The following is a 16,002-nucleotide window of genomic DNA, read 5'->3' on the forward strand; positions in this document are numbered from 1 at the left end:
CAGCTTGCACTCTGTATTGAATTCTGTTCCTCCTATGTCACCTGGTGAGTTTCACTAAACATGATGTCATGTCGTGAGTTTCTTTGTCCCTTCCAGTGGCAGCCAATGATGTGAAAAGGTAAGGTAGGAAATGTGTAAAATGATAATTTCACATAATGAATGGTATCTGTTTTGTTCTGGACCAACCTGGCATTTACTAACAGAACCACAAGACCAGAAGACAGATTGACAGATCAACCCAGATTTTGCTGAGGCACAGAATCAGGCCCTAAGGCTGCAATCTGCAAATTGTATCACATCCGCATTGAAAACTCTCCAGGATGGATGTAAGCTGTATTTCTGAAACACTGGATGATTGAACTCAAATGTTTATGTAATTGTGAAACACTAAATATAGCAGAACACATATGCCCCGCACATAGGCTAGTTTGCTTCCCAAGGCTCTCTCCAGTGCAGGATTCTGAGGTATGAAAGATATAAGCAATACTGATTGATTTGTTTATTTCAGTACAAGACCAGCAAATTTAAAACAATAAGATTGTAAACAATGACCAGATCAGGTACAAAATAGTTACAAGAAGTGTTAAAATGCTTGGGCCAAGCTCTTTCTGCGTGCCATGGCCGCCACACAAAATCTCGCCACCATATCCGTAATGAATGGATCACGGTCGTCAAGTAAAACATGCACCTGGATATCTTCAAAAGGTCTGAATCTTTTTAAAAGGCAAGGAGATATAAACAAAGTGCGAAGGTCTGTATAAAAGGAGCAATGTAATATGACATGCTCTACCCCTTCTATCGCTCCAGAACCACAAATACAGACCCGTTCTTTTAGCGGTACTTTCTTATATCTCCCCTCCAATACACCAGAGGGGAGAATGTTAAATCTGGCCAGAGAGAACTGTGATGTTCCTATATTAATGTATATATGGTAAGTGTTGTTGTTTTAGAAGATACATGGTAAGTGGAGTGAAAGAGGGGGAGTGAATGGGCAGTAGAATGCGAGATGATTGGCTGAGTGTTTAAAATGGCTGAATGTATAAAAGGGAATGTGAGGTGGTGAATTGTGGAATCTGGGGGAAGAAGAGAAAGAGTGGATTGCTTGGTGGGGTTTGAGAGAGTTGTTTGCCAGGAGAGCGTGAAGAAGGAGGGAGGTGGAGTTCAGATTAGTATTGAGTAAAACCATATGCTTATGTGCCTTAAGAAGAAATCTTGTTAATCTTGTTAGCTTTGTTATCTTTAATAAATACTTAATTTGGTTTACCAAAGGCCTGATCCTTGGCTGGGGTTTCACAGACCAGAAGGGAGGGTAAGGTAATGACCAAGGCTGAAGGGGAACTGTAACAAATGGTGGCAGCGGTGAAGAGAATAACAATACCAGTATTCAGAGTCTCTGGGAATACTAGTATTAGGACGTGACTGGTGGTTGCCTAGCAGGGGGATCTGTTGAGATCTGTGCTAGAGCGGGGAGAGAAATCATAAGAGAGAGCAGTCCGGACTGGTGGAGTCCCTGGTGGTGCCTAGAGACAGGCAGTAACCACGAGCAGGTAGGAACCTGACAGGGAGAGCCAGGGAAGGATGCATCACATGTGGTGTCAGTAGCGGTGGGATATGAACAACAGAGAATCCAGATACGAATACTAGAGAATCCAGAACAGTGGTGTGGCAAACAGAAATAACAAAACAAGATTTCTTGTGAGAGTGACTGGCACAGAGTGTGTGGCAAAGAGTGAGTGAACTCAAACACCATGGCTGAATACATAAAAATGAAAAGAGAGGAGCTGGTGGAGAAGTGCATAACATTCAATTTACCTCACGAGGGTAAAGGGGTAGATGAATTGAGGGTAGCACTTATAGGATTTGCAACTGCCCAGCAAAAACAACCTGTCAGGGAAGAGACCCCAGAAGGATATTTAAGCAATCCCGCTTATATAGAGTACTTGAGAGAGAAGTTAAGATGGGAGGCAGAGGAAAAAGACAAGCAGAGGGAGTTGGAAGCTGAGAGATTGAGGATGGAAGCTGAGAGATTGAGGATGGAAGGTGCAGAGAAGGAAAAACAGAGGGAGTTGGAAATTGAGAGAATGAGATTGGGGTTTGAGAAGAGGGAGAAGCAACGAGCATTGGATGCTGAATTACAAGTAGAAAAGTTAAAATTTGATAGAGAGAAATTTCACTCTGAGGAGACAAGGAAAGACAGAGATGGAGCAAAAATAAAAATTACTCCAAAGGACTTTGCTGTCTATGAGCCTGGTCAAGATCCTCAAATTTACCTCAGCACCTTTGAAAAAGCAGCTCAGTTGTGGGGGCTACCTGAAGATAAATACATGCAGTATTTATCAAACCTGATTAAAGGGGAATTGGCTGAGGTATACCAATATTTCCCCTCAGACAGTCCCGTCACCTATGCTGAATTCAAAGAAGCAGTGTTTAAAAGATTCAGACTGGGGCCTGATCATTTTAGAAAGCTTTTCAGAAACTGCCAGATACAGACAGGGAGGTCTTTTGTGGAACTGGGAGCAAAGTTGATGGATATATTTGGAAAGTGGATGAGTAGTGCCAAAGCTCAGTCAGTGGAAGAGGTGAAAAGCCTCATGATACTGGATCAATTATACCATCAGTTACCACCAGAAATAAGGCTCCTGGTCAAAGACCGTTCCCCTACATCTGTGCAGGAGGCCGCAGAGATGGCGGATCACTTCGCCTCCAATAGAACTGGCTGGGTGGGGAAAACATCAAGAGAGTTTAAACCCAGACCATATAGTGCTGGCAGAAGGGATGTGGTACCACAGCGAGTGAGTCCTCCATTAAAATCTGAAGGGCACAGGACACCCCAGAGTGGATCTGTGTACCCTAAAAGTGAGGAGAAATTATGCTACAAATGTGGTAGACCGGGGCACCTACGTTTTCAATGTGAGGTTGCCAACCCCATTAGTAATCCTGGTCAGACAAGGGCAGTGAAAACAGAGCCCAAGGCTTTAGAAGCAGCGAAAAAGGTTCAGTTTTGCCATATAAACTGGACAGAAGTAACAGACCTGGATTCAAGTCTGAGAAAGGAAGTGAGTGTACAAGGGGCAACTTATTGGGCATTGCTTGACACTGAGACATTACTGAGGCCAGATTTAATAAAATCTGAAGAAATATTACCTCAGGAAACTGTGACTATCCAAGGAGTGAGGGGTCAACCAGAAAGTTTGCCTGTGGCCCTAGTGAAAATGGAATGGAGAGGCCGAAAGGGCCAATATAAAGTTGGTATTAATGCCCAGCAACAAGAACCAGTAATACTGGGAAGAGATGTTATGGGGGCACAGGGGAAAATATATGTAGTGACCAGACAGCAAATTGGCAGAGAAAAAGAAGCCATATTAAGGGGGGCTGAAACAAACAGGGTGGAATCTGTTAACCAGCCTCAGGTCACCATAGCAACCACTAGCAGGCCTGCTGAAGAAGACAAACTGTATCAAGTGGTCTCTGGGGAAGAAGCAGATCAATTCAGGGAAGAGCTGCATAAAGATATAAGTCTGAAGCAGATAAAGGAACAAGCGCTGACCCAACAGATTCCTTTCACTGACAAACTGAGGAATCAAGTTGTGTGTGAGAATGGGATTTTATATAGACTGTGGATGCCCGCTGAGAGAAAGGATGAATGTGAACCAGTGAAGCAATTGATAGTACCTAGCAAATACAGAACCAGATTGCTAGAGGTAGCCCACGATGTCCCATGTGCAGGACATCTGGGAATAAAAAAGACCAAGAGGAGATTGGCTGCACATTATTATTGGCCAAATATCTCCAAGGATGTAAAACAACATTGTCTATCTTGTGGAATATGCCAAAAGGTGGGAAAGAGTGGAGTAAAGACCAAGGCACCCTTAAAGCCCCTTCCTATAATTGGACAACCCTTTTATAGAGTGGGAATAGATTTGGTGGGCCCTTTTTCCAAACCCACAAGGCATGGCAAGAAATATCTAGTGGTGGTGGTGGATTTTGCCACCAGGTACCCAGACGCAGAAGCACTGAGATCTGTAGAAGCCCCTGTAGCGGCAGAGGCTTTATTAAAAATCTTTATGAGGCTGGGTTTCCCTCATGAAGTGCTGACAGATCAAGGCAGTGTATTCATGGGAGAAGTGATGCAATGTATGTGGAAATGTTGTGGTCTAAAACATCTAAAGACCACTACTTACCATCCCGCCACTAATGGGCTAACTGACAGATTCAGTGGAGTTTTGAAGGGCATGATAAGAAGCTATGTTCAAGATCACCCACAGGACTGGGATGAACGGTTGGGATGCTTCTTATTTGCATACAGAGAAGTCCCTCAGGAGTCAACAGGCTTCTCACCCTTTGAACTCATGTTCACTAGAAAAGTGAGGGGACCTTTGGAACTGCTAAAAAATTCATGGGAAGGAACTCTGGGAGAGTACAAAACTTCTGTAGTAGATTTTGTATTGGAATTCCGCAATAAATTAACATCAATGATGGAAGTAGTGAAAGAGAATTTGAGTCATGCACAGGAGAAGCAAAGTTACTGGTATGACAGAACAGCCAGAGAACGTGTGTATGATGTGGGAGATATGGTTATGGCGTTCATACCCGGGAAACATGACAAATTACAGGCTAACTGGGAAGGACCATATACCATCAGAGAAAGGCTTGACACAGTGACATATGTAATCACCACAGACCAATTAAACAAAAGCAAAGTGGTTCATGTAAATATGTTAAAGCCTTACCATACCAGGGATGCAAAGGTGTTGCAAGTTACATTATTCCCTGAGGGAAGTGGGCCTGAACTTCCAGATTTGGTACAGGAAAGCAAAGACAAAGGAGGGGTAGATCAAGTGGAATGGTCAGAGGAGGTGAAGGAGGAAGTAAAAGGGGAGATTCTGAGAGTTTTGAAAACCTATAGGAATCTCTTTAGCAACAAACCTGGCCGAACCAGCATAGTTATACATTCCATTGATACTGGAGATCATGCCCCAATCAGATCTGTTCCGTACCGTGTGAATGGGAAAGTTTTGAATGAGATCAAAAAGGAGGTGGAAGAGATGCTGGAATTAGGAGTGATCAGGGAATCCATCAGTCCCTGGGCCTCAAGTATTGTCCTGGTTCCGAAAAAAGATGGAACGACAAGGTTTTGCATTGATTATCGGCTAATCAATAAAATTACTGTCCCAGATGCGTATCCTATGCCTAGGGTAGACGCTATGTTAGAGTTATTGGGGGCAGCAACCATTATCTCTACACTAGATCTCTGTAAAGGATTTTGGCAAATGGAACTAGACGAGCAATCCAGAGCCAAAACTGCCTTCAGTACACCAGATGGGTTATATGAGTTTGTGACCTTACCCATGGGACTAAGGAACTCACCAAGTTCATTTCAGAGGCTAATCAATACTGTGTTGCGAGGCATGTCAGATTTTGCAGTGGCCTATATCGATGACGTGGCCATTTTTAGCAAGTCGGTGCCTGAGCATGTCCAACACCTGACAACAGTATTGGAGGCCTTAAGAAAAGCAGGCCTCACAATAAAAGCTAAGAAATGCCAGTTTGGACTAAAGGAAGTAATCTATTTAGGACATAAGGTGGGGAGTGGGAAAATCACCCCCTTATGGAGCAAGGTGGAGGCAATACAAGCGTGGCCGATCCCCTTAACCAAAAAACAAGTAAGGGCATTTCTGGGTGTGGCTGGATTTTATAGGAAGTTTGTGAGAAATTTTGGGGAAATAGCAACCCCCTTGCATGAATTAACAAAGAAGAAGTGTTCTGAGCGTGTGGTATGGACGGATGAATGTCAGAAGGCTTTTGATCTACTGAAGCAAGCCTTGTGCCAAGGACCCATATTAATAGCACCAGACTATGAGAAACCATTCATCGTGGCTACAGATGCGTCGGACCTCGCGCTGGGAGTCGTCTTGCTGCAGGAGAGAGAAGGCACCAGACATCCAGTGGCATACCTGAGTCGCAAGCTGACGCCGAGGGAGAAAAACTATTCGTCGGTCCAGAAGGAGTGCCTAGCAGTCGTGTGGGGACGAAGATTCACAGTGACTACGGATCATCGGGCCTTGTTATGGTTGCAGACTATGAAAAACCATAACACTATGCTGCAGAGGTGGTCCTGGGCCCTACAGGACTATCAAGTGGACTTCCAGTTCATAAAAGGCAAGGACAATGTACTGGCCGATGGACTTTCCAGGCAAGTGGCTGGGACTGCAGTGACGTGACCAGACAGAGGAACAAAGAAAGACATTTTCCCCATAGAGACTTTTATTTGTTAACGCGATGTATAAATCCTGGAACAGGAATAATACTCTGCTGTTGTTTAAGGGGGGGGAAATGTGATGTTCCTATATTAATGTATATATGGTAAGTGTTGTTGTTTTAGAAGATACATGGTAAGTGGAGTGAAAGAGGAGGGGGAGTGAATGGGCAGTAGAATGCGAGATGATTGGCTGAGTGTTTAAAATGGCTGAATGTATAAAAGGGAATGTGAGGTGGTGAATTGTGGAATCTGGGGGAAGAAGAGAAAGAGTGGATTGCTTGGTGGGGTTTGAGAGAGTTGTTTGCCAGGAGAGCGTGAAGAAGGAGGGAGGTGGAGTTCAGATTAGTATTGAGTAAAACCATATGCTTATGTGCCTTAAGAAGAAATCTTGTTAATCTTGTTAGCTTTGTTATCTTTAATAAATACTTAATTTGGTTTACCAAAGGCCTGATCCTTGGCTGGGGTTTCACAGACCAGAAGGGAGGGTAAGGTAATGACCAAGGCTGAAGGGGAACTGTAACAAATGGTGGCAGCGGTGAAGAGAATAACAATACCAGTATTCAGAGTCTCTGGGAATACTAGTATTAGGACGTGACTGGTGGTTGCCTAGCAGGGGGATCTGTTGAGATCTGTGCTAGAGCGGGGAGAGAAATCATAAGAGAGAGCGGTCCGGACTGGTGGAGTCCCTGGTGGTGCCTAGAGACAGGCAGTAACCACGCGCAGGTAGGAACCTGACAGGGAGAGCCAGGGAAGGATGCCTCACAAGAATGCCCTCCTATACTTGGGGATGCTTAAGGAAGTTAAATAAGGCGCGGGTCCAGGTGCTCTTACACTGGGCCCTATATTGTTGAACGCCGACAATTGGCTCATATTGTGCTGGAGCTCAATGTCCCTAATATGTAAAGAAATAAGCTCTTTAGCTTTAAAGTATCCCAGTCGTAGTATATCTGGCCATGAGAAACCCATAGACAGCAACTTGGAGTTCATCGCACGTTTCCAACCCGATTGATATGGATCTGTGAGAGTTAATGGGGCAAGTCCCAGAGGGGAGAAAGTTAACTTTAACCACATATTTATCCTGTATACCCAAGCCCTAGTCTCAACCAGCAAGGTACCTAACTCCCGACGTAATGCAACATTTGGCACACAACAAGGTAGACCTAGAATGTTCCTGATAAATTTGGATTGTGCGCATTCCAGGGGGGCATAGTTACCCTGGGTGCATAGTTGTGAGCCGTATAGGAGTTGAGGTACTATTTTAGAATTAAAGACCAGCATTGCCGCAGGGATATATTGACCCCCCTTAGAAAAGAAAAAAGTGAGAAGCGCCCTAATGCTTCTCTGCGCACTTGCAGCAGCGTTTCTTAGATGGAAATTCCAAGAACCCGAGGAGTGAAAGGTGATCCCCAAGTATCTAAAAAAAGGGACTTGTTCAATCAGGTGATTATTCAGTCTCCAACGATGTTTAAGTCTTTTACGGGTAAATACTATGACCTTGGACTTGTCATAGGTAATTGTAAGATACTCTGTCTCACAAAAGAGACTGAGTGTTCTCAGAAGGCGACGTAAACCCACGCATGTTAAAGACAGGAGAGCGGCATCATCCGCATACAAAAGGGACGACAGTGGTCTTCCCGCCAATATAGGTGGGTGAGCATTTTCCCCAGCAAGATGTTTGATTAGTGGATTAATATAAAAATTGAACAATGATGGCCCAAGAACGCAACCCTGCTTTACCCCATTGTCTGTCGGGATAGGGGCGGTTAACTGGCCCGCACGGTTGCACCTGACCTTTAAATAGGTGTTCTCGTAGAGGCCCTGGATCAGAAGGAGAAGTCGCCTATCTATATTATATTCCCTCAGTTTTTCCCATAGTCTGTTCCTGGGGATCAAATCGAAAGCAGATTTAAAATCAATAAATGCTGCATACAGAGTTCCCCCCGATGGAGACATGTACTTCTCCACAAGGTGCTGTAAGACCAGGCCCTGGTCAAGGGTGGAGCGTCCCGCCCTGAAGCCAGCTTGTTCCTCATCTAAAAAATTTTCAGCATCAAGCCACTCCTGAAATTTATTAAGGAGGTGGGAGGCATAAAGCTTACTGATGATGCTGAGTAAGCTGAATGGGCGATAATTAGCAGGGTTGGAGCGTTTCCCTTTCTTGAAAATTGGGATTACGATAGCCAACCTCCAGTCCTCAGGGATGCATGCCGTTCTATCTATGTGCGTAAAAAGAGCAGCCAGAAGCGGGGCCCACCAGTCCACGTTGTCCTTGAGTAGTTCAGGGGGCACATTATCGGTTCCTGGGGCCTTACCCATTTTAAGTTGGTTAATAAAGGAAACAATCTCTGAAACAGAGACTGTAGGCCATTTCGGGAGCACTTCTGGCTTATTTGTCTTTACCTGTGAACAGCCTTTAGTGAGGGGCGTGGAGAAAAGCATCCTAAAATGGGATTCCCATACATTAGGTGGAATGTGGAAATCCGCATTTGGAGCGGCAAATTGTCCGCCCCCGGACACCAATCTCCAAAAAGCAAACGAGTTCCTTGTTCTAGCTGCGTTAATCAGGTTTTGCCAATCCTCCCTCCTAGCATGTTGTTTTTTTGTTTTAATTAGGGCTTTATAACTTCTCTTAAGCTCAAGGTACTCCTCAGGAAGGGAGGGTAGATCTAGGGATCTATAAGTTTGATATTTACTCAGAAGTAATTTCTTTAGAGTGACACATTCATGGTCAAACCATGATTTAGAGTTGGGATAAGAAGTCCCAAGCCTTCTGGTAATTTTTGGAGTTAGGAGTTGGCGAATAGAGGTGATGAGTTCCTAGTAGAACTCAAGGGCTACGTCTGGGGACTGCGCAGTTAGTATAGATTCATGCAGGCAAAAAGCTTCCTCAGACTGGAGAAATTTTAGCATGGTGTCACCCAGTTTCGGGGACCATTTCATACGTAGGAATCCATGTTCTACCAGCGAATTCAGCATAGGCTCGCACTCCAAATAGTCAAATAAATTCAAATGACATGGGTTCGGGGAAGTCCTGATACATGCCCTTTTGGTGGCAGCTTCATGTTTATTCACTAATAACTTCACTTTTAGTTTTCTTTTAGTGTTGCTGTACTTGACATTCACAGAAACAGAAGCAAAAGAAAATTATATACTATAGGAAACTTCACTAAAATTGCAAAGTACAGTAGGGTTCCACTCATACGGCAGGTTCTGTTCCAGGCCCCTGCTGAAAAGTGAAAACTGCTGGAAAGTGGGGCCCTACTCAGCTGTAGTGTGGGAGCTCCCCGCACTCTAGTTGACAGTGATCAGCTGGAGCGTGCAAGCTCACTGCCCTACAGCTGATTGCATGCTCAGCTGGAGCGCGGGGAGCTCCAGCTGACAGCGATCAGCTGGAGTGTGTGAACTCCCCATGGTACAGCTGACAGGGATCAGCTGGAGCGCATGAGCTCCCTGAGCTACAGATCATTGTATGTTCCAGGTGATCAGCTGGAGCACGGGGAGCTCATGCGTTCCAGTTGATCCCTGTCAGCTATAGTGCGGTGGCTGGATCTCCCTGCACTACAGCTGATCGCCCTGCTGGCGCTGCCGTATTAGCGGAATGAGGACAACCGGGCACCAACAAGTGGGGCCCTGCTGTAAATCAAACATATTTAAAGTGACTCCAAATTCTGTCAACTGTCTTAATATTTTTGCTTCCTCCCTGCTAAAACAAGATCAGCACTGCACATATCTTGTTTCTTTTAGTTGGGCTGACTGCAGGTGTTGCCACCACTAATCATATGCTCAGAGGCACATATTACCAAATTCTTCCAAGCTACACAGGAAGTGAATTGGACTGTGAAAGACCAACCCAAATTGTGTTTGCATTTTAACAAATTTGTAGGGCAGTCCAATATCTGAGATGAGGTCAGGTCTCTTGCTCCCCTGGTGCATTCACTATAGCTGCCCAATTTCCCTGCTTTTTAAAGTTTGATAGAAATATCTGTGGGCTATAGGTACATTCTTAAACTGCAAGGGTTTTTTTTGCCTGTTAGTGAATTTCTCTGCTTTTTAATCCGGGAGGTAAGAAATGGAATTCTGTCCAAGTTTGCTGAGAATGGATTGATCATTTGCATTCTTACCGAGTTCAAAGGGATTTACTCCCCTGCAATCATGCTTAGGATAAGTGAAACTGACCACAAGGGATGGAGAGGGGAAGAGGAGGAAGGGCAGAGGTAGGGGAGAAATAGGGAGGTGAGGAAGGGCAGAGGGGAGGAGGGGGATGGAAGCAGGCAGAAGGAGGATGGGAGGAGGAGGACAGGTTTGATCAATTGCATGCTTATTGTGTTTAGTAGAATTTACTCCCATGCATTCATGCTTAGCATATGTAAAACTGACCATGGGGGGGAGGAGGAGAAGAGGGAGGTAGGGAGGGCTGGAGTGGGCAGGGGAGGAGGAAGAAGTAAGAGGGGAGGGGAGGGGAGGAAGAAGAGAGGAGGGAGAGGAGAGGTGAAGGAGGGGAAAGGCAGGTTTGATCATTTGCATGCTTATGAGTTCAGTGGGATTTACTCCCATGCAATCATGGTTAGGATAGGTAAAACTGACCATGGGGGAGGAGGAGTGGGAGGGGAGAGTAGAGGGAAGGTGGAAGGGGGAGGGGGAAGGAGGGGATTGTAAGGGGAAGGGTGGAGGAAGGGGAAGGCAAGGGGCAAAAGGGAGGTGATAGGAGGCAAGAGGTCAGGAGGGCAGGTTTGATCATTTGCATGCTTATTGAGTTCAATGGGATTTACTCCCCTGAAATCATACTTTAAAAAGGTAAAACTGACAATGGGGAGGGGAAGGAGGAGGAAGGGGAAGGAGGGGATTGGAAGGTGATGGGGAGGTGGCAAGAGTGAGGGGATAGGAGGGAGGAGGGGAGGGCAGGTTTGATCATTTTGACTGCTTTTTTAGTTCAATGGGATTTACTCCTGTGTAATCATGCTTAGGATAGGTGAGACTGACCTGGGGGAGGGGCTGGGAAGGGGGAAGGGGGAAGAGGGAGGGAGGGGAGGAGATTAGGTGGGTGGGCACTGGGCAGAGGGGAAGCCCCTTTCCTTTCCTTTCCTTTCCTTTCCAAAAGAAAAACATTGAATGGAATGGGTCAAGATAATCTGTTTCATCCAAGAGTACTTGCAACTGCTGCGCCACATCCCTCTCAATCACATTCCCTAAAAAGGGGGCCAGTAGTTGTCACACACTAATGAGTCCAGGGTGGGCTTTCTCAGGAGTAGTCGGATCACCGCCTCTTTCAAGGCAGCTGGAACTACTCCCTCCTGCAATGATGCATTGACCACACCCTGGATCCACTCAGTCAAACCCCCTCGGCAAGCTTTAATAAGCCAAGAAGGGCAGGGGTCGAGAGGACATGTTGCTGGACGGATCTTTGCAAGCACCTTGTCTACGTCATCAGGCCACATCAACTGAAACCATCCCCAAGAAGTTGTAGCAGACGTTGCACTGGAGACCTCATTGGGGACTACAGTAGATGTGGATGGGGCATCAGGACTGCTACGGAGGCAAGCAACTTTACCCTCAAAGTGCCTTGCAAACAATTCACAGTGGGCCTCCAAAGAGTCTAAAACTCTATTGCCTGGAGTTGATGTCAACAGATCCCTGACAATACGGAAAAGCACCACTGTACGGCTACTTGACGATGCGATGGAGGCAGAGAAGTGGGCCTTCTTTCGCCACTTGTGCTCTAGCCATCATCCAGCCTGTCTCATTGCCCTTAGCTCAGTGGTGTACCAAGATGCAAATCAGACTCCACAATGCTGGAGAGGATGCTCTGGGGCAACTGTGTCAAGAGCCCGACATGCCTTGCTGTTCCACAGCATGACAAGTGCTTCAACAGGGCACCTGCTCTATCTACTGGGAACTCTCCCATGGCATTCAGGAATCCTGTGGATTCCATTAGGCTCCAGGGGAGGACCATCTTAATCTGTACACCACCTGTGCAGGAAGTGATCTGACCATGACAGTGGGGTGACATCCACCCCCCTTATTTCCAGACCACCGCTTTCTCCATCTGGAGCAAAAACCAAGTTGAGGATGTGCCCTGCCATATGCGTTGGGCCATGGACAACTTGAGACAGCCCCATAGTCGTCATGGAGGCCATTAAGTCCTTAGCCAGACCACTAAAGGCAGCCTCTGCATGGACATTGAAATCACCCAGCACTATCGTTCTGGGCTCTTCCAGCACCACAGCTGAGACGGCCTTCACCAGCTCCGTTAGAGAAGCTGCTGGGCAGCAGGGTGGACGGTACCCCAGCAGCAACCCCGGTTTACTGTCTCCTTGGCCCGACACCATGTGCAGGCCCTCACAGCCAGCTCCAAGACAGAGTGGTTTCCTGGTGACAGAGGTGGAAGTTCTGTAGATCACAGCAACTCTTCCCCCCTCCGTCCCTGCACCCTGTGCTGGTGTTGCACTGAGTATCCAGATGGGCAAAGCTGTGTCAGATCAACTCCTCCCAGCTCACCCACCCAGGTCCTGGTAATGCACACCAAATCGGCACCTTCATCCACAATCTAATCATGGATGAGAGTGGTCTTATTGTGTATCGATCTGGCGTTAAACAACAACACACACAGGCCAGTGGGCACAGCAGATGAGCAATGAGGGACCCATCCATGAGAGGAGTGGCAGCAAGGAACAAGGCGCAGATAACCTTGCCTTCATCTTCAGTGGTAATTCACCACATCCCCATGGCTATATTTTCCTCTACCCATGATCACTGAAATTGGGGTGGCATCACCCATGGTCCTCCGTACTAAGACTCCTCATAAACACCTAATATGGACCCAACATGAGCCCACCAACAAAACCTGTTGGAGGCAATTATTCCAGTCGGCTTCTGCGAGGATTGGGAACAGTCATACCCATTCAAACTTTTTCACACAGGGCCCATCTACTCCCCCTCCTGTATCACAACCAGGGAGGAACAGCCTTCTGCCAGTTACAGACTCTCACTCTGAAGGCATCTGGTGACTTTCTCCTATTGTTCAGTTCATTGCACAGGCTCTCACCCTGTGCAGGAACTACACATGCATTACACACCCTACCCACCACCAATCTCCTCTAGATTGGTTTAACAGAAAACAAATTAAAAAGAAAAAAAAGGTAATAGGGGAGTAGCAAGCTTGCCCTCGGGACTCCCCAAGGGGCAATCACCTTTGGTGTCACCCCTTTTGTGGCAACGCTGCCAGCGGCAGACACGCCGCCCAAGGGCAGCTGGGCTTTTATGCCTCTTGCCCCAGCCAGCAGCTGATGCAAGAGGCTGCAAGATTGACTGCAGCCTCTCACTGGAACCAGGGTCAGGCAGGGGGTCCCAGTCCTTGCAGCACTTAACAGGGACTTCAGCTGTCTCGAAGGACAGCAACCCACAGGAGCAAGCAGCAAGCACCTAGATGCTGAGGTACTCACTCCCAGGGCAGGTCTTCTTCAGTCCCCTAGTGCTGCAGCTGTATAAATATAAGTATAAATCTGGACAGAGTACAGTATTATGAAGAAGACAAAACACAAGCTGAACAAATGCCAGCAAACACTACCAACTATTTCTAAGAGACAGAGCTCACAAAGAGTTCTGCATTTAACGATTCCCCAAGCACTGTGATTGGAGAGTGTTGGGTGTGGTGAGATCTAGACCTTCAGCTCACAGTAAGCAAATTCCCCCTCTCCTCCTCCCTGTCCCCACCCTGGTGTTCTCCTTAAAGGTAAAGGTGTCCCTGCACTTATAGTGCGAGTCGTTTCCGACTCTTAGGGTGACGTCTTGCGACGTTTACTAGGCAGACCATATATATGGGGTGGGATTGCCAGTTCCATCTCCGGCCTTTCTTTACCCCCCAGCATATGCCGGGTACTCATTTTACCGACCACGGATGGATGGAAGGCTGAGTGGACCTCAACCCCTTTTACCAGAGATTCAACTTCCTCCTTTCGTTGGAATCGAACTCCGGCCGTGAGCAGAGCTTTGGCTGTGTTACCGCCGCTTACCACTCTGCGCCACAGAGGGTCAAGTTCTCCTTACATGATGTTTTAACGAATAATTGCAATACTTTTTAGGCAGTCTGGCTTTTTGAGAGAGTGTTTTGAGTTACAAATCTTCACAAATAGCTACAAATAAATTCTGGTCAACCTGCCCTGCTCTGTAGCAATTGCCTCAACCTGATCCAGACATGGCACAAATTGTCCCAAATAGGCCCTATTCAATTCAGGATTCAGGATTTGGACAAATCTGGTGGATAGCCCTAATAAATACCTGCTCTGTAGCTGTTTGTAGCTGCCTCAACCCGATCTGAACAGGGTACCACTTGTCCCCAATAGGCCCAGTTCAGTTCAGGATTCAGCCAAATGGTGCACAATTCTGGTAAATACAGGGAAGCATCATGTATAACATTGTTCTGAATTATTTTTCGTATAGGGTTTTTAAATGAAAAAAAAATGTTGCTCTGGAGCTTAATCCTTAGACACCTTTTCTCCAGGTATGATGATTTATGAAGAATGCAGGGCAAAGCTGGATGCTGGAGCCTCACTATGTGTGATTTTCTTACATTCCTCCTTATTACTACTACAGTTCTACTTCATTTTGATTCATACAGGATTGAGTTTTCTCATTAGCTGCTGTTAGCTATTTCCATTTCAGAGACTTCCATCTCACTCTTCTGCCGAGTCTCTCCCAGTCTAATTTCAATTTATGATTGTACAATTGCTTTCATGAAAAAAAAATCCATGCATACTCTTAATTATGTCCCATGAAATAGAATTTTATTTTTATGTTTTATGCTTATGCAATAAGCAACACGGTCAAAATTTTTCTATTCCAAGTTTTCTTTTAACCTGAACTAGCATTAGGGTTTGAAAAATGAATTCAGTTGCTGTTGCTCGTTCTCCTGTGAGACCAATGTTTGGAATTCTATTTGTAGTGACATTTTCCATACAGCATATATTATAAATCCACTGGATATGTTGAGGACCCTTCATATTAAAATGTATTTGTAAATGACAATTTGAGTATCATGCTGTAAATTGTTTCCTTGTAGAAAATGTACAAAACCTGGTGTGTGTATGTTTTACTGTTTATCAAAGTAAGACAATTTCTGGCACCCTCCCTTCTATTAAAATATTAATATTTGTATTTTAAAACATCTTTCCGATTGAAATCTGGCTGGCCTACAAATAAACTTTGACAAATCAGAAATGATGTGTCTGAATATTGCCCCAAATCTCCAACAACTCATTTGACAATAGACACATTTAAAAATATGCCCCGCAGCCATCAAATATGTAGGGGTCATTATACCTAAGATTTTACATAGGACAGAATCCTTTAATTATAAACCTATAATTAAACACATTAAACAACTACTCCTTGATTGGAAAAACTCACCACTCACATGACTTGGCTGAATAGCAACAGTAAAAATGATGATTCTCCCAAAATTACTTTTCTTGTTCCAAACCCTCCCAAACCCACCGGTGAAGCTGAAAAAATAGCAATCCCTATTAATAAAATTCATCCACCAGGGCAAAAATCCCCAGACTGTGTCATACTGTCTTGAATAAACAGACACTACATTGGAAGTGCAGGGCTCTGCAACCTTAAGCTATATCATGACGCCTCCCACATCAAAAATCTTCTTCTCTTGATACCTAAGGACGAAGAGCGCTTGTTCTGAGCCCGTGGTTTGGAAACACACTTTGTCAGACAGTCAACTCAATCTCTCTCTT

At 45.5% G+C, this 16,002-nt stretch overlaps 1 long non-coding RNA gene across 1 annotated transcript in view; it reads left to right on the forward strand.

Annotated features, from left to right (window-relative positions):
- Positions 1-16,002, forward strand: part of LOC133388878 (uncharacterized) — a 316,785-nt gene that overhangs the window by 92,213 nt on the left and 208,570 nt on the right. The gene's annotated exons all lie outside the window — the stretch shown is intronic.

The sequence above is a fragment of the Rhineura floridana genome, chromosome 7 (genome assembly GCF_030035675.1).
Source record: "Rhineura floridana isolate rRhiFlo1 chromosome 7, rRhiFlo1.hap2, whole genome shotgun sequence".
In the NCBI taxonomy this organism is placed as follows: Eukaryota; Metazoa; Chordata; class Lepidosauria; order Squamata; family Rhineuridae; genus Rhineura; species Rhineura floridana.